The sequence below is a fragment of the Papio anubis genome, chromosome 16, assembly GCF_008728515.1.
Source record: "Papio anubis isolate 15944 chromosome 16, Panubis1.0, whole genome shotgun sequence".
NCBI lineage: Eukaryota > Metazoa > Chordata > Mammalia > Primates > Cercopithecidae > Papio > Papio anubis.
Window position 1 is genome coordinate 79029073 of NC_044991.1, and position 20355 is coordinate 79049427.

The window sequence follows — 20355 nt, forward strand, 5'->3', positions numbered from 1 at the left end:
GTGAGCCGAGATCGTGCCACCGCACTCTAGCCTGTGTGACAGAACGATACTCTTGTTAAAAAAAAAAAAAAAAAAAAAAGAGATCAAGCTCTAAATGTGTTAAGATGGAACAATGGCCAAGAGAAATGGTTCATGCAAGGACAAAGGTGCCGAGCCGTCTGGATGGTATGTTAACAATTGTGTAGAAAGGGAGCGGGGAGTGGAATACATATTTACATTTGGTTATATATGCACAGTGTAGCTCTGAGTATCATGTTATACAACATAAAGGAGTAGTGGTTGACTACGAGAAGGGGAACAAATGGGTGGCTGTGGGACAGTGGTTAAGAGACTTTTCACCATTTGTTAAACTTGGCGATTATTTGAAGCACTTGGATGCAGTACCTATTCAAAATCTTACTAAAACAAGAACAAAACAAACAAACAGAAGCTTCTAGGATTCTTTATTTCTCTGAAAATCCTTACTGCTGGGAACTACGTCTGGGGAACTCATTGTGAGCCCAATAACACAAGGGCTTGGTTTCCCATGAAAAGAAGGCTGCCTTTCAAGGAAAGAGAGGGACATTCTCCATCCTAAGGGGACACCCCCCACCCACCCCATGCTTCCTTTATTGCCATTTCGTCCTCTGCTGCTCTCATTTGATGTGGCTCGGCGTTTTTTTCTTAAAGTTCCCACCAGTTCTCTTTAAAGACAGCACCAAAACGAAAACTAAAAACTAATTTAATTTTGCTTTTAAAGCACCCGACTATCTTTTATTTTTTTTTTAATTTTTACAATAATGAAGATGTTATTCTAGGATGAAAATAACAAATAAGAAAGAGCTGTTTATTCTTCCTTCTTCCCATCCCTGAATATTGAAGTAAAACTAAATAACAGTGAAAGTGACTAGGAACAGCAGACAAGGGGAAATACGTCAGGATCAGAACATCTCATGTCATCTCCAGGGCTGGGGGAGAAACATTTTTTGTGGTACAAGGTCCCAGTACCAAAGAAATACAATTTTTCAAAAAGTTCTGTAAGTGATACATGCTTGTTACAAAAAATCTCTACCATTTTCAAAGCTTAGAAGCCAGAAACTCCTTGTTAGTTGGTAATTTCTTTGTCTTTCTCATGCTCTCCTGATATGGAATTATGCTTGAGAAAAAGAGGAAAATAAAACAAGACAGAAAATAATGCTTCCTTAGGTAAATACAATCGGCTAAGAAAGGCTTCCAAGAAGAAGCATAATTCACTGAGTCCTAGTTTATTGAGAGAATCCCCAAACAAAGGACTTTTGTGAAGGGATCAGTCTCAGTCACCATAACTTAGCATACAATGGGACGGCTTAATAAAAGAGGTTTCCAAAGGCCAAGATGGTTATCGAAGATCTCCCAAGGAGAGAGGGAGAAGAGACAGAGAGAAAAAGAGAGGGAGAAAGAGAGAAGGAATAACCTTCTGGAATGTTCCCAACTATCTTTCCAGTTAGCATTCATGAATACGTGAAAAGTTTCATATCACTTGGAGTCCCACCCATTTTTCAAAATAGGAAACTTCTGCCATTTTCTTCTGGATCTGTTATTGGGTCAAGAGAACTCTCTGCCTCTTGTCCAGGAGATTTGGATATTTATTATTTGTTATTTGTTATTTGTTATTTGTTTAGGAGATAGGGTCTCATTTTGTCACCCAGGCTGGAGTGCAGTGGCATAACCATGGCTCACTGCAGGCTTGACTTCTCAGGTTCAAGTGATTCTCCCGTTCCAGCCTCCTGAGTAGCTAGGACTACAGGCACCATCGCACTTGGCTAATTTTAAAATATTTTGTAGAGATGGGGTCTTACTATGTTGCCCAGGCTGCTCTCAAACTGCTGGCCTCAAGTGATCCTCCCCTGCCTTGGCTTCCCAAAGTGCTTGGATTGCAGGTGTAAGCCTCCCACTGCACCTGGCCTAGATTTGTAAGTTTATATAATTACTTTTCAATGAATGTAATGAATGTTGCAGTGGATGTCTCCTTGTTTACCTTAGATGACTGGGTGAAATAAACAGCTCCTCAAATTTTGTTATGTTACTCTGCCATATTATATAACATACGACATATATTGTTATATTGTATTACATATGTATGTCTATACATATGTTTATGTGTATGTAGATGTTTATACCTACAGCATATTAAATCCATCAAGCTTTTCAACAAAGGTGAAAGGTTGTAGACTTCACACACTTAAATAATGTAGGTTGTAGAGTCAGAGCAACTTCTGGTTGTTCCAGTGAACTTGGATAAGTGACTTAACCTCTCCGGGCCTCCATCTCCTCCTGGCAGGTAGGGATGGTAACTGCCCATATGGAGGGGGTTCCATGAGATAAATTTGGAAAAACACAGGCAAGTGGCACAAAGCAGTGGTCGCTGTGGTTGTGTCCCCTCTGGAGAGTTGTTATTAAAAAGACTTATAGGCTGGGCACGGTGGCTCCTGCCTATAATCCCAGCACTTTGGGAGGCCAAAGTGGGCAGATCACTTGAGGTCAGGAGATCCAGACCAGCCTGGCCAACATGGTGAAACCCCGTCTCTATTAGAAATACAAAAATTACTGGGTATGGTGGCACAAGCCTGTAGTCCCAACCTACTCAGGAGGCTGAAGCATGAGAATCGCTTGAACCCGGGAGGCGGAGGTTGTAGTGGGCCAAGATGGCACCACTGTACTCCAGCCTGGGTAACAGAGTGAGACTGTCTCAAAAAAAAAAAAACAAAACAGATGTGTGTTCCGGGCTTTAGGAGACTGTCTTGGGGGCTGTGCAAACGCGGGCTACTCTATTCAAATTCTGGATTTCTTTAAAAAACAAAAGCACAAACACCAAAATACTCTGATAGTGCCTCAAAACCTCATACTGGCCAGTGTGTGGCTCATAACTGTAATCTGGCACTCTGGGAGGCTGAGGCAGGTGGATTGCTTGAGCCCAGAAGTTTGAAACCCCATCTCTACAAACATGATAAAAGTTAGCCAGGCATGGTGACTATGGGCCTGTAGTCCCAGCAACTCAGGAGGCTGAGGTGGGAGGATCACCAGAGCCCAGGAGGTCAAGGCTGCAGTAAGCCGAGATCATAAGATCATGCCACTGCACACCAGCTTGGGTGACAGAGTAAGACCCTGTCTCAAAACAAACAAACAAAAAAGCCCTCAATTCAGTGGTCTCAAAATTTAGAGTATATTCAGCAAAATAGAAAAAAGAATAAAATTCTTACTTGAGGCCGGGCACGGTGGCTCATGCCTGTAATCCCAGCACTTTGGGAGGCTGAGGCGGGCGGATCACCTGAGGTCGGGAGTTCCAGACCAGCCTGACCAACATGGAGAAACACAAAATTACCCGGGCATGGTGGCACATGCCTGTTATCCCAGCTACTCGGGCGGCTGAGGCAGGAGAATCACTTGAACCCGGGAGGCGGAGGTTGCCATGAGCCGAGATCATGCCATTGCACTCCAGCCTGGGCAACAAGAGCAAAACTCTGTCTCAAAAAAAAAACCAAAAAACAAAAAACAAAAAAGAAAAAGAAACACATGTTAGTGCACTTTCATATGCCCTGGGCACACTTGTTTACAATGTAGGCTTGTACATTTTCTTCCAGGGATTTTGCTTAGAGAAACCATTCTGATGCCACTGGGGGCCTTTCAAAGCTTTGAGAAACACCGCAGGAGACCTGACCCAAGTCTTATCCACCATCTGGACATCCACGGTGCCTGATGTTCCATCCTGAACACTTTGTTTTGTCCATCCTTTCTGCAATTTTATGTCCAGGTTGCTATCATTTCTTTATTTTACAGGGGAGGAAATGGAGCCTGGGAGACAGAGGTTGCAGTGAGTTGAAATCACGCCACTGACGCCACCACACTCCAGCGAAGCTCAGGGCTATGGTTTCAGTGGACCTGGAAGTGGGCAGATGGGGACTGTAGGTCAAGTGTGTTCTCCTGCAGCCCACAACTGGTCACTGCAGTTCTAGCGGCACCTAGGAATGTGGTTGACACAGGCTTTTCTTGCTGTGGTGGGCCTTACTATATATGACCCCAATATAGTAAAATACGACCACATTCCACATTCAGTTAAACAAATGTGTGTAATTTTTGAAATGTTCTGAAATGAAACGTGCAATTACTAATTTTGCTCAGATAGAATATTTTGCTCTTGTGTTTTTTTTTTTTTTTGAGATAGAGTCTTGCTCTGTCGCCCAGGCTGGAGTGCAGTGGCGCGATCTCAGCTCACTGCAACCTCTGCCTCCCAGGTTCAAGTGATTCTCCTGCCTCAGCCTCCCAAGTAGCTGGGATTACAGCTGTGTGCCATCACACCTGGTTAATTTTTGTATTTTTAGTAGAGACGGGGTTTCACCATATTGGCCAGGCTGGTCTTGAACTCCTGACCTCAGGTGATCCACCCGCCTCGGCCTCCCAAAGTGCTGGGATTACAGGAGTGAGCCACCACACCCAGCTTGCTCTTGTGATTTAAAGACCTCTAAAAACCACCAGTTACAGATGCCAATTAGCATGATGCAACAATTTGTAGCCATTTGTGAATTCTCTCTGTATATTTTATCACTCTTTAAATTTTTATTTAATTTTTAGAGAGGAAGGGTCTTGCTCTGTCACCCAGGCTAGAGTGCAGTGGCATGATCATAGTTCACTGCAGTCTCAAACTCATAGGCTCAGGCAACTTCTCACCTCTGCCTCCCAAGTAACTAGGACTACAGGCATGCACCACCACACCAAGCTAATTTTTCAATTTTTTATAGAGACAGGGTTTTTTCATGTTGCGCAGGCTGGCCTCCAACTCCTGGCCTCAAGCCATCCTCCTGCCTTGGCCTCCCAACATGTTGGGATTACAGGCATGAGCCACTGCATCAGCCTCTATCTATTTTTAAATTTGTTTTGGTAAGCTAGAATTTGATATTTTTCTTTGGTTCTTGCAAAGCTCTTGGGTCCTTGGATCTAGTACCCCAGCACCCTGTAAAAATATCCCTGAAAGTGTAGGCAAAGTCACCCTCGGTTTTGCAGTAGAAGTGATTCACTGGTTGTCTGGTTTCATTCACTCTTTATCTCAAAGCGCATTTCTGATTTCTCTACTTCATTCTGTCCAATGTAGCCTGAGGAGGTGAAGGTGGGGCTCTGAAGATGGCTGAGAGGTGGGGACTGGGTCCAGGTGTGTCTAGTAATCTGAGTATTTCTTAATCTTCCAGTGTATGCAAATACTTTACTGAGCTACATGATAGGAAGAAATATAAAACAAAACCCCTTTAGAAGATTGCAAATGAATACTGTAGAGGAAGCTAGCAGGCACGTATAAGAAAAGATTCTTGACCTCAGGCATTATAAGAAAAATGCAAATATAATTAGTACATCTTTTTTTTCCTTATCAGATCAACAGATATCCAACCTTTTGATAATGCTGTCTTAGCAGGGTGTGGGGAATCAGGCTCTGACATGCACTGCCAAGAGGGTGGGAGTTAAAAATGCTTTAGTCTCCTTGGGAGTATTTGGAAACTTAAACTAAAATGGATACTGTACATATTCTTTTTTTTTTTTCTTTTGAGACAGGGTCTCGCTCTATCGCCCAGGCTGGAGTGCAGTGGTACAATCAGCTCACCGCAGCCTTCACCTCCTGGGTTCAAGTGATTCTCGTGCCTCAGGCTCCAAAGTAGCTGGGACTACAGGCGCCCGCCACCACGCCCAGCTAATTTTTTTTTTTTTTTGTATTTTTAGTAGAGACGGGGTTTCACCATGTTGGCCAGGCTGGTCTTGAACTCTCAAGGGATCCACCTGCCTTGGCGTCTCATAGTGCTGGGATTACAAGCATGAACTGCCATGCCCTACTGAGATGTACATACTCTTTGACCTAACAATTATTCTGCTGGAAATTTATCCTATAGACCCACACTCAGGAATATATGATAAATGATGTATGTATAAGGAAATACATTGCAACATTGTATATAAAAGCTAAGTAATAGAAGCAACCCAAATGTCCATTCGAGGAAGCTGTCAAAGCTGTCAAGTTCTGGTCATCTATGATATGGCATTGTATTTCTGCAGTTGGAGGCAGCTGTGTTTGAATTGATATTCTGTGAGAGATAGACTGAAATTAAAAACACAAGCTGGGGCCAGATGCGGTGGCTCACGCCTGTAATCCCGGCATGGGAGGCTGAGGTGGTCGGATCACCGAGAGGTCAGGACTTTGAGACCAGCCTGACCAACATGGTGAAACCCCATCTCCACTAAAAATGCGAAAACAACCCAGGCGTGGTGGCGCATGCCTGTAATCCCAGCTACTCAGGAGGCTGAGGCAGGAGAATAGCTTGAACCCGGAAGGCTGAGGTTGCAAGATCGTGCCATTGCACTCCAGCCTGGGAGATAAGAGTGAAAAGTGAAACTTCATCTTGAAAAAAGAAAAGAAAAGAAAAGAAAAACACAAGCTACCTAACTATTTTGGATACTACCAACTGAGTAGGAAAAAATATTAGGTTGAACCATGTGAAAGTACCAATATGAGACCATTTTTGACATATAAACACAATCGTTTCATGTACTTCAATGTCATATATAGGTATGTGGGCTTTTTTTACTTTTTATTTTGAAATAAGTGAAGATTCACATGTTTTTGCTGCTGTTGTTGTTTTTTTTTATTTTGAGACGGAGTCTCGCTCTGTCGCCCAGGCTGGAGTGCAATGGTGTCGCCTCAGCTCACTGCAAGCTCCGCCTCCCGGGTTCACACCATTCTCCTGCCTCAGCCTCCCAAGTAGCTGGGACTACAGGTTCCCGCCACCACACCCAGCTAATTTTTTGTATTTTTAGTAGAGTCGGGGGTTTCGCCGTGTTAGCCAGGATGGTCTCGATCTCCTGACCTCATGATCCTCCCACCTCAGCCTCCCAAAGTGCTGGGTTTACAGCCCCGAGCCACTGCACCCACTCAGCCTCATGTGTACTTTTAAGAAATAATAGCTACTGTGTCAACTTTACCCAGTTCTCCTAATGGAAACCTCTTACAAAACTTTAGTGCAGTATCATAACCAGGATGTTGACATTGACATATTCAAGATACAGAACATTTCCATTATCCATAAAGATTCCTCGTGTTATACTTTTATAGCCACACCCACTTCCCTCCAGGCCTAACCCCTCCTTCATTCCTGGCAACTACTGATCTGTTCTACATTTCTATAGTTTTGTCATTTCAAGAATGTGGCATAAAAGGAATCATATAGTGAATAATCTTTTGAGATCAGCTTTTTCTTTGTATTTATTTATTTTTTGAGATAGGGTCTCGGTCTGTCACTCAGACTGGAGTACAATGGCACTATCTGGGCTTACTGCAGCCTCTGCCTCCTGGGTTCAATCAATCCTCCCACCTCAGCCACCTGAGTAGCTGGGGCTATAGGTGTGCCCCACCATTGCCTGGCTAATTTTTGTATTTTCAGTAGAGACAGGGTTTCACCATGTTGGCCAGGCTGGTCTTGAATTCCTGACCTCAGGTGATCCACCCGCCTCAGCCTCCCAAAGTGCTTAGATTACAGGCATGAGCCACCACTCCCAGCTGAACACAGTTTTTCTTTCTCTGTGATAAGTGCCCCGGAGCGCAACTGCTGGGTCGTGCGCTAGTTGCATGTTTAGTTCTTTTTTTTTTAACAAACTGACAGTTTTCCAGAGTGGCTGTAACACATGACATTAACTCCGGAAATGTATGGGTGCTATGTACAGAGTGGTACAAAAATCTCTGTTGCCAAACCATTTGTACTCTACCGAAAGTGGGGTGGGTGTGAACAAATGAACAAACTCTACATTGTATTAGACAGGGATAAGTGCTTTGGAGAGAATGAGGCAGCCAGTAGGGGTGGGGTCTGCAAGGATCTGGATGGATCAACTGCAGTGGTGAAAGGGAAGTCTTTGGAGGGAAAGTGATACCTGAAGATACAAGAAATGTGTTATCCTGGAATGCAATGCTGCGCCACTGTCCCCCAACACCTTTTTTTTTTTTCAGTGCCTTCAAGAGACTTAATCTAGCTGAACTCTCTTCTCACCTGCTTTTTTTTTTTTTTTTTTTTGAGACAGAGTTTCTCTCTGTCACCCAAGCTGGAGTGCAGTGGCACGATCTCAGCTCACTGCAACCTTTGCCTCCTGGGTTCAAGTGATTCTCCTGCCTCAGCCTCCTGAGTAACTAGGATTACAGGTGCACGCCACCACACTCAGCTAATTTTTTGTATTTTTAGTAGAGATGGGGTTTCACTATGTTGACTAGGCCAGTCTTGAACTCCTGACCTGAAGTGATCCACCCACCTTGGCCTCCCAAAGTGCTGGGATTACAGACATGAACCACTGCGCCTGCCTTGATTTTAGATTCCCATCTGATGTTCTCTATAACTTTGATGGCTCCCCAAACAAAGGCTCCCGAACACACTCTGAGGCTTATGTTAATGAATTTAAATAAGCCAGCTTGTGTACTGGGTGTAGCACACGTCCAGAAGCAGGAGACCCTCACTGTAGAAGCTGCTGTTCTGTCGGGAACATTGTAACATTACTGCTGCTCCTATTATCAGTTTCATAGCCCAGAATGGGAATGGTTTCTTGCCATCCTTGACAGAGTTGCCTCATCTTGATGACAGTGGTAGGATGAATAATAATTATCTACCGTTGTCTAACTTAGACATCAAGCACTTTGCACCTACTCTTATTGAGTGCTCAAATAAACCTTAGGAGGAATATGCTATCAGTATAATTCCCTTTTTATAGCTAAGGCCACAAAGGCTCTGAGTGGTGAAGTGGTCCACGAAGGTCTCAGAGCAGTAGTGGGGAAGAATGAGATTTTGAATCCTAAAGCACTAGAGGAAATGATCTTCAAATATGCCTCAGAGGTGTCCTGGAAAATCAGACCGGAAGAGTATTCACCAAATTTAATATTTGTGCTGCAACGATTGGAAATCCATAAGTAAAAGAATGAAAGTGGACTTTTCCCTCACATCATATGCAAAAAAAAAAATTTGAAATGAATCAATAATCCAAACAGAAGAGCTAAAGCCATAACATTCTTAGGAGAAAACACAGGAGGAAATTTTCATGAACTTGGAATTGGTAATGGGTTCTTAGATATGAACACACAAAACGTGAGCAACAAAATAAAAAAGCACAAGCAACAAAAGGAAATAAATTGGACTTCATTAATTTCTTTTTTTTTTTTTTTTTGAGGCAGAGTCTTACTCTGTCACCCAGGCTGGAGTACAGTGGTGCTGTCTTGGCTCACTGCAACCTCTGTTCCCCAGGTTCAAGCCATTCTCCTGCCTCAGTCTCCCAAGTAGCTGAGAATACAAGTGCGCACCACCACACCTGGTTTCACGATGTTGGCAAGGGTGATCTCAAACTCCTGACCTCAAAGGATCCTCCCACCTTGGCCTCCCAAGGTGCTGGGATTACAGGAGTAAGCCACCACACCCAGCTGGGACTTCATTAAATTTAAAAACTTTTGTACATCAAAGGACATTATCAAGAAAGGAAAAAGACAACTCACAGAATGGGAGAAAATATTCACAAATCAATCATAAATCTGGTAAGGGTCTGGGATCTAAAATTTTTTTGTAGCCACCATGCCTGGTTAATTTTTGTGTTTTTAGTAGAGATGATCTTTCACTATGTTGGCCAGACTGGTCTTGAACTCCTGATCTCAGGTGATCCACCCGCTTCAGCCTCCCAAAGTGCTGGGATTACAGGTGTAAGCCACCACTCCCAGCCTGGGATCTAAACTTTGTAAGGAATTCTTGCAAAGCAAAAACAAGACAAACAACCCAGTCAAAATATGGGCAAAGGACTTGAACAGATATTTTCTTCCAAAAGAAGATGTACAAAAGGCCAGAAAGCACATGACAAGATTCTCAGCATCATTAGTCACTAGAGAATGCACTTCAAAATCAGGAGGCATCATTTCACATCTACTAGGATGGGTATTATCAACAAAACAAAACAAAACACAAAAACAAAACCAGGCAGGGCGTGGTGGCTCACACGTGTAATCGCAGCACTTGGGAGGCCAAGGTGAATGGATCACCTGAGGTCAGTAGTTCAAGACCAGCCTGGCCAACATGGTGAAACCCCATCTCTACTAAAACTACAAAAATTAGCCAGGCATGGTGGCATGCGCCTGTAGTCCCAGCTACTCAGGAGGCTGAGGCAGGAGAATAGTTTGAACCTGGGAGGCGGAGGTTGCGGTGAGCCAAGATTGCTCCACTGCACTCTTGCCTGTGCGACAGAGTGAGACTCCATTTCAAAAACAAAACAAAACAAACAAAACACCAGGTGCGGTGGCTCACGCCTATAATCCCAGCACCTTGGGAGGCGGAGGCGGGGGGATCACGAGGTCAGAAGGCAGAGATCATCCTGGCCAACACAGTGAAACCCCATCTGTACTAAAAATATAAAAATTAGCCTGGCTTGGTGGCACGTGCCTATAGTCCTAGCTACTCAGGAGGCTGAGGCAGGAGAATCACTTGAACCCAGGAGGCAGTGGTTATAGTGAGCTGAGATCGAGATCACGCTACTGCACTCCAGCCTGGGCAAACAGAGCAAGACTCCGTCTCAAAAAAAAAAAAAAAAAAACAAGAAAGAAAACAGGCATTCAAATATGCATACATACGTGTTCAGAGTAGCGCTATGCACAATAGCCAAAAGGTGTAAATATCCCAAATGTCCATCAACTGGTGAGTGCGGAAATGAAATGAAGTACTGTATAAGTTCTGTTGTACAAGAGAATATTATTTAGCCATAAAATGGAATGAGACACTGATGCATGCTACAATGTGGATGAACCTTGAAAACATTACGGTTAGTAAAAGAAGCCAGACACAAAAAGCCACATTTGATTTTGTTGATATGAAATAGGAATCTGAATCTGTTCATATTAACCAGAATAGCTAAGGCCACAGCCAGATGCCGATTGGTGGTTGCCAGGGCCTGGGGGCTAGGGTAGAACTGGGGAGCAACTGCCTACTGGCTACAGGGTTTCCATTTGGTGTGATGAAAATGTTTCGGTGCTAGACAGAGGTGGTGATAACACAATGCTGTGAATATACTAAATGCTCCTGAATTGGTCGCTTTAAAATGGTTAATTTTATGTTATGTGAATTTCATGTCAATTTTTTTTTTTTTTTGAGACGGAGTTTTGCTTTTGTTGCCCAGGCTGGAGTGCAGTGGTGTGATCTCGGCTCACAGCAACCTCTGCCTCCTGAGTTCAAATGATTTTCCTGCCTCAGCCTCCTGAGTAACTGGGATTACAGGCATGCGCCACCATGCCCAGCTAATTTTGTATTTTTAGTGGAGACGGGGTTTCTCTATGTTGGTCAGGCTGGTCTCGAACTTCCGACCTTAGATGATCTGCCCGCCTCGGCCTCCCAAAGTGCTGGGATTACAGGCGTGAGCCACTGCGCCCGGCTTCATGTCAATTTTTAAATTTCACATTTGATTCCAGGGGTTGGGAATTTGCTGCCCCTCACCATGGAGTTTGCTGTAGCCAGTGCAGGGGTGAAAAAGGGAAGAGCAAAACAGGCAGATCTCCTTTAGGGGAGATACTACGATTTATCTGATGCTTATCTCTTAAGTCACTTCTGATGCAAAGAGCACTGGACTTGGAGCCTGAAGAACTGAGACTTCCCGACATTTGGCCTTAAGCAAGCCTGAGGTTAGACTTCCTGAGCTTTTCCCGATGTTTTGTGTCCCTTGGACAGCTGCAGGGATGGAGGGAAATGATGGATGTATGCGTGTGGGCCTGTTCCTTCCTTCTCTATTCCACAGGTTGTCAGGGTACAGGTATGTTTGCACACAAGAAGGATGTTGGCCCTGGGGTCTCAGAGGCACCAAAGAACTGGCCAGCTTTGTCCAATTCATCCAAAATCTGGTGAATGGGGTAAAGAGGAAGCCATCACACCAGGCCTTTGCCAACAAAGCAGACAGAGGCTGCCCGGCCCAGGAGCTGCCAACTCTTAGTCGCCTGTTGGTTTGAGCAGATGCAGCCATGACAGCAGGGTTACAAAGGCCACCCCAGCCAGGCCACCACCCTCCACCAGGGCTCTGCCAGGATGGATTGAACCCTGGCCCTCATATGTTACTTGATGACAGCAAGATATCTGATAAGAAACTGTTTGGATGTCACAGAGAACACATTTTAACAGCCCAGAGAGGTGGGATTATCACAGAGTGGTGTAAAAGAAGCAAAATTATTTTGGATACACCATGAAGGAATTTTATTACCCAGTGCAGTTATAAATCAAGTTCTCTGTAAATGCAATAAAACAATTGTTTAGTCTGCATGATTCATACCACAAACCTCAGGATTCTTGGTTTTGATCTTATTGCCGCAATAAACTGTCTAGACAGCAATTAACAAACTGTTTTTCCTTCAGATGTTTGGAGTGCCGGTACAGCGGGAATCGGCACTTAGAAATTCAGGGACTTCTTCCTGGCTCCTATTAATTATCAGGCTGGGTGAGTGGGAAAAGCCCAGAATCTTCTCAGAATTAGCCTTCTGGAAGTGTCCTCCCCCATGAGTGCACCACTTCAGCACATAATATTCACTTATAACTGGCAGGAAATCTAAATATTCAGATTGTTCTTAAATCTTGGCCTGTTATTGCACTGTCACTTTAGAAAGAAGTGAGCAGAATTAACTTTTTTTTTTTTTTTCTGGAGACACACTCTTGCTGTCACCTAGGCTGGAGTGCAGTGGCATGATCTCAGTTCACTGCAACCTCCACCTCCTGAGTTCAAGTGATTCTCCTGCCTCAGCCTCCCAAGTAGCTGGGATTACAGGCATGCACCACCACGCCTTGCTAATTTTGTATTTTTAGTAGAGACAAGGTTTCACCATGTTGGTCAGGCTGATTTTGAACCCCTGACTTCATGTGATCCACCTGCCTTGGCCTCCCAAAGTGCTGGGATTACAGGCATGAGCTACCACGCCCGGCCTAGCCTTTGTATATCCTTGGATAAAAATTTATATACAGATAAATCATTTCTTCTTGTATTCATTCATTTATTCAGCATTAGGGTATAATAGTTTAGCACACTCACTCAGGAGTCAAATCGACTTTAGTGCCATTTCAGGCACATGATTTAACCTTCCTGGAACTTATTTTGCATATGTTGAAAGTCATGGTGAAAATTAAATGAAATTATGTGTGTAAATTGCCTGGAACATAATAAGAGCTCAAAACTGTTCACTCTTATTGTATATCATCCATGCATGCTTCTGTCCATCCACCTACTCACCATCCCTCTATCTATCCATCCATCTACCCACTTATCCATCCATTCCTTCACCCTTCCTTTCTTCCTTCCTTCTATCCAATTATTCACCTATCTGTCCATTCTTCCTTCCTTTTCTTTCCTTTCTTCCATACATTTACCCATCCATCCATTCATGCATCCACCCTTCTCTCCATCCATCCATCCATCCATTCATCCATCCATCCATCCTTCCATCCATCCATCCATCTGTCCATTTATCTACACACTCACTCATTCATTCCTTCTTTGCCTGGTACTCTATGCCACATTGTTGAGAATATAAAAACAGATAAGACATATCCCGACTTCATGGAGATCCCAGTTTAGACGGAAAGACAGAATTAGGTATCTGGCTATAGGGAGCATCTGATCCTGAAGGAAATAGTGAGAGAAACCTGGGGAAGTGTTTAGTTTCTGGTCTACCCCTGGTGATTTAAGAAGATATGTGAGACTCACTCACCTCCCAGGGCTCCCGATGGCTCAGAGCTCAGTGGATGACCAAGGCTTCATCCACACAGTCAGTTACAGGGTGAGACTACACATTCGGCAAATGCCCCAAACAAACAAACAAACAAAATGAAAATTTGGGTTCAAGGTGACAGTAAATCACACTCTTCAAACCTAAATATTCTTCTCTAGGCTTCTTCCCACCTTTTCTTCCCTTCTTTCTGCCAACTCCTTCACCTCCATTTTGCATCAGACACCATGTGCACTGGGAGGATATTGCTAGGTCACACTGGGGACACTTGCTCTATTTACAGAGAAAACAGGGCTCCTCAGATTCACAGGGTTTGCAAAGGAAAGCCCTCCCAGAAAGGAATTCCAGCCTTCCCTTCTGAGGGTGGTGCAGCAGGGTTGGGGGCTGTAGGACCAGACCAGAGAAAGTGACTCAGAATTCCCTTCGGCCACAGTGCATTTTGGAGAGCCATTTTAGGTATGAGCTGTGGCTCCTCTCTCGCTTTTTCCTCGGCCTCCAGGAGCTGCCATTTAAAAAATCCTGGCCTGGGCCAGGCGCGGTGGCTCACGCCTGTAATCCCAGCACTTTGGGAGGCTGAGGTGGGTGGATCGCCTGAGGTTGGAAGTTTGAGACCAGCCTGACCAATAACATGGAGAAAACCCTGTCTCTACTAAAATACAAATTAGCTAATGGTGGCGCATGCCTGTAATCCCAGCTACTCAGGAGGCTGAGGTAAGAGAATCGATTGAACCCGGGAGGCGGAGGTTGCAATGAACTAAGATCACGCCATTGTACTCCAGCCTGGGCAACAAGAGCAAAACTCCATCACAAAAGAAAAGAAAAGAAAAGAAGGAAGGAAGGAAAGAAGGAAGGAAGGAAGGAAAAAGAAAGAGACAAAGAAAGAAAGAAAGAAAGAAAGAAAGAAAGAAAGAAAGAAAAGAAAAAGAAAGAAAGAAAGAAAGAAAGGAAAGAAAGAAAGAAAAGGAAAGAGCAGAAAGAAAAAGAAAAGAAAGAAAGTACGGGCGCTGTGGTCTGCCTGTAATCCCCAGCACTTTTAGAGGCCGAGATGGGCGGGATCACGGTGGCCGTGAGATCGGCATTCATCCTGGCTACCACAGGCAAGTCCTCGCCTCTACTAAAATACAAAAACTTAGCCGGGCTGCAGGCCGCAGCCTGTAGTCCCAGCTACCGAGGCTGAGGCAGGAGAATGGCTATGAACCCGGGAGGCGGAGCTCGCAGTGAGCTGGAGATCCGCCACTGCACTCCAGCCTGGTGACAGAGCGAGACTCTGTCTCAAAAGAAAGAAAGAAAGAAATGGATTTCTTTCTTTGAGATGAGAAATGAAATGGATTTCTTTCTTTCTTATGTACCAACATCCAGATAGAAGCAGTCCAGGACGGGCATAGCAGCTCCTTTGGTAGAACCCACCTCCATTGCGCTGCCATGCCTGGCATGTTGCCCCCATCCCCATGGTCCAAGGGTCCTCTCCTCCACATCCCCATCCAGCCAGCAGAAAGGGGAGACAATGAAGAGAAGGCACGCCCCAGAAGGATGTGCCTCCGAGGCCTCTCGCATCACTGGAATGCTCTTCCCATAGCCTAGGATTCAGTCACAAGGCTGCACAGGGGAGTTGCGCTCTTTGTTCTGGTTGGCCATGTGTCTACATCTATTACTACACAAAAGTGGGGATGGCCAGGGAGGGAGAACCAGCAAACTCTTTCATACCCTCCTATGGCCTTGGTCCAACCAGCAGGAGGATTTCTGAGCCCCTCACTTTTCCCACTGCCTCTTCTGCTGGGAGCATGATTCCCAGGCTGTGGAAGGACAGGCGGGTGCATTGAGAGTCTCTAGGCTTTGCTTGAATTGCAAACGCTCTGGTTTTCTGGCAAGATGGAGGTGGGTCTCTGGGCAGAAGTGTCAGAAGACCTGGGGCTGCCTCTGAACTTCACTGTTTCTGGGTCTGAGACCCTGGACTCGGAAATGAAAGAAACCTCTGAACCTCAGTGAAATGGGGGAAAAAAATAAATGACTTCCATAGAGTTATTGGGAGGACCAAATTGCATTACCAAATACATTCTGAAAAGGTAAAAGTTCTCCAAATTGTGTGTTTTATCATCTCCACCACCACCATTTTTCTTTTTTCTTTTTTTTTGAGACACAGTCTCACTCTATCGCCCAGGCTGGAGTGCAGTGGCACCGTCTCTGCTCACCGCAAGCTCCACCTCTTGGGTTCACGCCATTCTCTTGCCTCAGCCTCCCGAGTAGCTGGGACTACAGGCTCCTGCCACCATGCCTGGCTAATTTTTTGTATTTTTTGCCACCATGCCTGGCTAATTTTTTGTATTTTTTGCCACCATGCCTGGCTAATTTTTTGTATTTTTAGTAGAGACAGGGTTTCACCATGTTGGCCAGGATGGTCTTAAGCTCCTGACCTCGTGATCCGCCCACCTCGGCCTCCCAAAGTGCTGGAATTATAGGTGTGAGCCACGGCGTTCGGCCCATTTTTATTTTTGCTTTATGCATGTATGTAGCTGAATTTGGGTATGTACAATGGATCCATGATGAGAGTCTATGTATTTAATTTTTTTTTTTTCCCAGATGGAGTCTCACTCTGTCACCCAGGGTAGAGTGCAGTGGTGTGATCTTGGCTTACTGCAACTCCGGCCTCCTGGGCTCAAGTGATTCTCCTGACTCCCAAGTAGCTGGGATTACAGGCACCCAACACCATGCCTGGCTAATTCTTGTGCTTTTAGTAGAGATGGGGTTTCGCCATGTTGGCCAGGCTGGTCTTGAACTTATGACCTTAAGTCATCCGCCCGCCTTGGCCTCCTGAAGTGCTGGGATTACAGGGGTGAGCCACTGCGCCTTGCCTAATTATAGAAATTTTATTTGGAGAGAAAGGTATGGTCTTTCTCTAAGCATTTCCAACATTACGTTCTTTCAAAGCAACGCGAGCAACTTCTGAAAGCACTGGCCTGGGCTCTAGGCTCAGATCTGAGTCGGGGAAGATTCTGTGAACAGGTCCTGGTCAGGTTTGGGGGAGGCCCATGAGCAGGTCTTCTCGCCAGGAGCGATATCCCTAGGAAACCAACCCACAGAATAGAAATTGAAAGGGCAAAAAGGCTTCCATTTCCAAGAAAGGCCATGATGTCTCCAGGAATAGCACAACTATCCCCTGCAGGGCTTATCCCAGAAGAGAACATTCAGAGGGGCCTCTGAGTTGCTCTGCACCCTCAGCAGATGCCCTGCTCCAAATGGTCTCTCTTGTCTCCAGCTCTCCACCCAGGCGCTACCTGGAATGCTCTTCTCTGATGTGTCCTCACACAGCTTCTTCACCTGAGCCACAGGGAGTCCCCCAGATAGGCATCCTGGTGGGTCCTGGTGGGGCTATCGTAGAGGCTCAATGAACTTTAAAGTGAGTTCAGGCCAGGCACAGTGGCTCTCACCTGTAATCCCAGCACTTTGGGAGGCGATGGCAGGCGGATCACCTGAGGTCAGGAGTTCAAGACCAGCTTGGCCAACATGGTGTCTCTACTAAAAATACAAAAATTAGCCAGGCATGGTGGTACATGCCTGTAATCGCAGCTACTTGGGAGGCTGAGGCAGGAGAATCACTTGAACCTGGGAGGCAGAGATTGCAGTGAGCCAAGACTGGCCACTACACTCCAGCCTGGGTTACAGAGCGAGACTCCATCTCAAAAAAAAAAAAAAAAAAATGTCGGTTCAAACTTTGAGATTCAACAACTGGGTGACTTGGCTCTCTGGAGTCAATGAATTCACCAATCCATGGATACTGATGAGCTTGACCTGAGCTGCTTGGGAAGCTGAGCTGCAGTGAATACGCCACAGTAGACGGAGCCAATGCTGCAAAGCAGACCCGCAGGCAACACAGAGTTCCCGGGACTCCCTCAAAATCCTCCCCTTTATCTACACTGGCTCCCGCAGACCCGCAGACAACACAGAGAGTGCTTGGAACTCCCTCAAAATTCTCTCCTTTATCTACACGGGCTCCCACAACAGAGTCTCAACCCTGGTTGTACTTGAGAATCAGCTGGGAAACTTCTAACAGTTCCGATGCCTGAGCCATACCCACAGATCAATTATATCAGAAACCCCGTAGCTGGGACCCGGGCATCAGTATTTTAAAGCTCCCCAGGTGATTCCAAAGTCCAGCCAAGGTAGATATCTACTGCTGTAGAGACCTTGTCCATCCCACAGGTAGAAGGCCCCATCTGTGACCACTTTTCTGAGTTCCAGACTTGCCTATTTATTTTCTCAACATCACCATTTCAGTGCCTAACAGACATCTCATCTTGCCAGAGTAAAGTGGAGTATCCCCTCTACACCTGCTTCTCTTCTCGCCAGGGTCCCCCAGCTGTTTCAGGGCAAAAACTGAGCACCTTCTGATTCTTCTCTTTGTCTCACAACCCATAGCCAATGTGGTAGGAACTCTCATCAGCTGTAATCTCAAAATACATCCCCATTCTAATCTCTGCTCCCTACCTCCCCTGCCAGCCTCGAGATCCCCTATTCTCCTTTTGAATCCTTCTAGTTTGCTCTCTGCCAACAACTCATGTAAAATCTGTGAAAAAAACGAAACTCCGGGTTGGGTGTGGTGGCTCATGTCTAATCTCAGAACTTCTTGTTGTTGCTGTTGTTTTGAGACTGAGTCTTGTTCTGTCGCCCAGGCTAGAGTGCAGTTGTGAAATCTCGGCTCACTGCAACCTCCGCCTCCCAGGTTCAAGTGATTCTCCTGCCTCAGCCTCCTGAGTAGCTACGACTGTAGGTGCTCGTCACCACGCCTGACTAATTTTTTTCTTTTTTTGTATGTTTAGTAGAGGCGAGGTTTTACCATGTTGGCCAGGTTGGTCTTGAACTCCTGACCTCAAGTGATCTGCCTGTCTCAGCCTCCCAAAGTGCTGGGATTACAGGCATGAGCCACCACACTCGGCCAATCCCAGCACTTTGGAAGGCTGAGGTGGGAGGATTGCTTGAGCCCAGGAGTTGGAGGCTGCAGTGAGCCATGATTGTACCACTGCACTCCAGCCTGGGCAACAGAGCAAGACCCTGTTTCCAGAAGACAAACAAACAAACAAACAAAAAAGCCCAAAAACTCAGCATGAAAAGATGCTCAGCTCATTAGCCATTGGGGAAATTCAATTAAAACCAAAAGAAGGGCTGGGCGCGGTGGCTCATGCCTGTAATCCCAGCACTTTGGGAGGCTGAGGTGGGTGAATCACCTGAGGCCAGGAGTTCAAGACTAGCCTGGTCAACATGGTAAAACCCCGTCTCTACTAAAAATAAACAAAAAAAATTAGCCGCGTGTGGTGGTGTGCGCCTGTAATCCCAGCTGCTCGGGAGGCTGAGGCAGGAGAATTGCTTGAACCTGGAAGACAGAGACTGCAGTGAGCCGAGATCGCACCACTGCCCTCCAGCCTGGGTGAAGGAGTGAGACTCCATCTCAAAAAATAAATAAATAAATAAAAAGATATGTTGAGATACACAAATACCATTGTGTTACAATTGCCCACATTATTCAGGGCAGTAACATGTTGTATGTGTTTGTAGCCTAGGAAGAACAGGCCATATCATATAGCCTGGGTGTGCAGATTCCCTCCATCGTGTACCCATAATGACAAAATGCCGTAATACACCAACAGAAGAATAGGTGAACAAATTATAGTATGCTTATACAACAAAATACTACTCAGCATACAAGAAATGAATTACCGACGTAAGCAGCAACATGAATAAATCTTAGAGACATTCCTCTGAGCAAAAGAAGCTGGGTAAACTTTATGAATGCATTTATATGAGGTTCTAGAAAAAATGATTCAAGGGTGATATGTCAGAATATGGCTCCTAGCTAGTGGGATGGTCAGGGGATTGACTAGATTGATTGAAAAGGAGCGTGAGGGAGCCTTCTGGAGTGATGGATATGATTTTTTGTCTTGTTTTGGATGGTGATTACAGGTATCCAAAGTCACTGAACTCACTTAAGAGCTGTAAGTCTTGGCTGAGCACGATGACTCACGCCTGTAATCCCGCACTTTGAGAGACCGAGGTAGGTGGATCACCTGAGGTCAGGAGTTCGAGAGCAGCCTGGCCAACATGATGAAACCCTGTCTTTACTAAAAAAAACAAAAAAACAAAAAAACAAAAATTAGCTGGGAATGGTGACATGTGCGTGTAGTCCCAGCTACTTGGGAGGCTAAGGCAGGAGAATTGCTTGAACCTGGGAGGCGGAGGTTGCACACTGCAGCCTGGGCCACAGAGCAAGACTCCATCTCAAACAAAACAAAACAAACAAAACAAAGGAACTGTAAGTCTCACTGCATGTAAATTATACCTTAAAAAAGTAATTTGGGGGCCAGGCATGGTGGTGCATGCCTATAATCCCAGAACTTTTGGAGGCCAAGGCGGGGGGTGCAGATCGCTTGAGACCAGGAATTTGAGACTAGGCTGGGCAACATAGCAAAACTCCATCTCTATAAAAAATACAAAAATTAGCTGGGTTTGGTGGTACACACCAGTAGTCCCAGCTACTTGGGAGGCTGAGATGGGAGGATTGCTTGAGCCCAAGAAGTTGAGGCTACAGTGAGCCATGATTATACCACTGC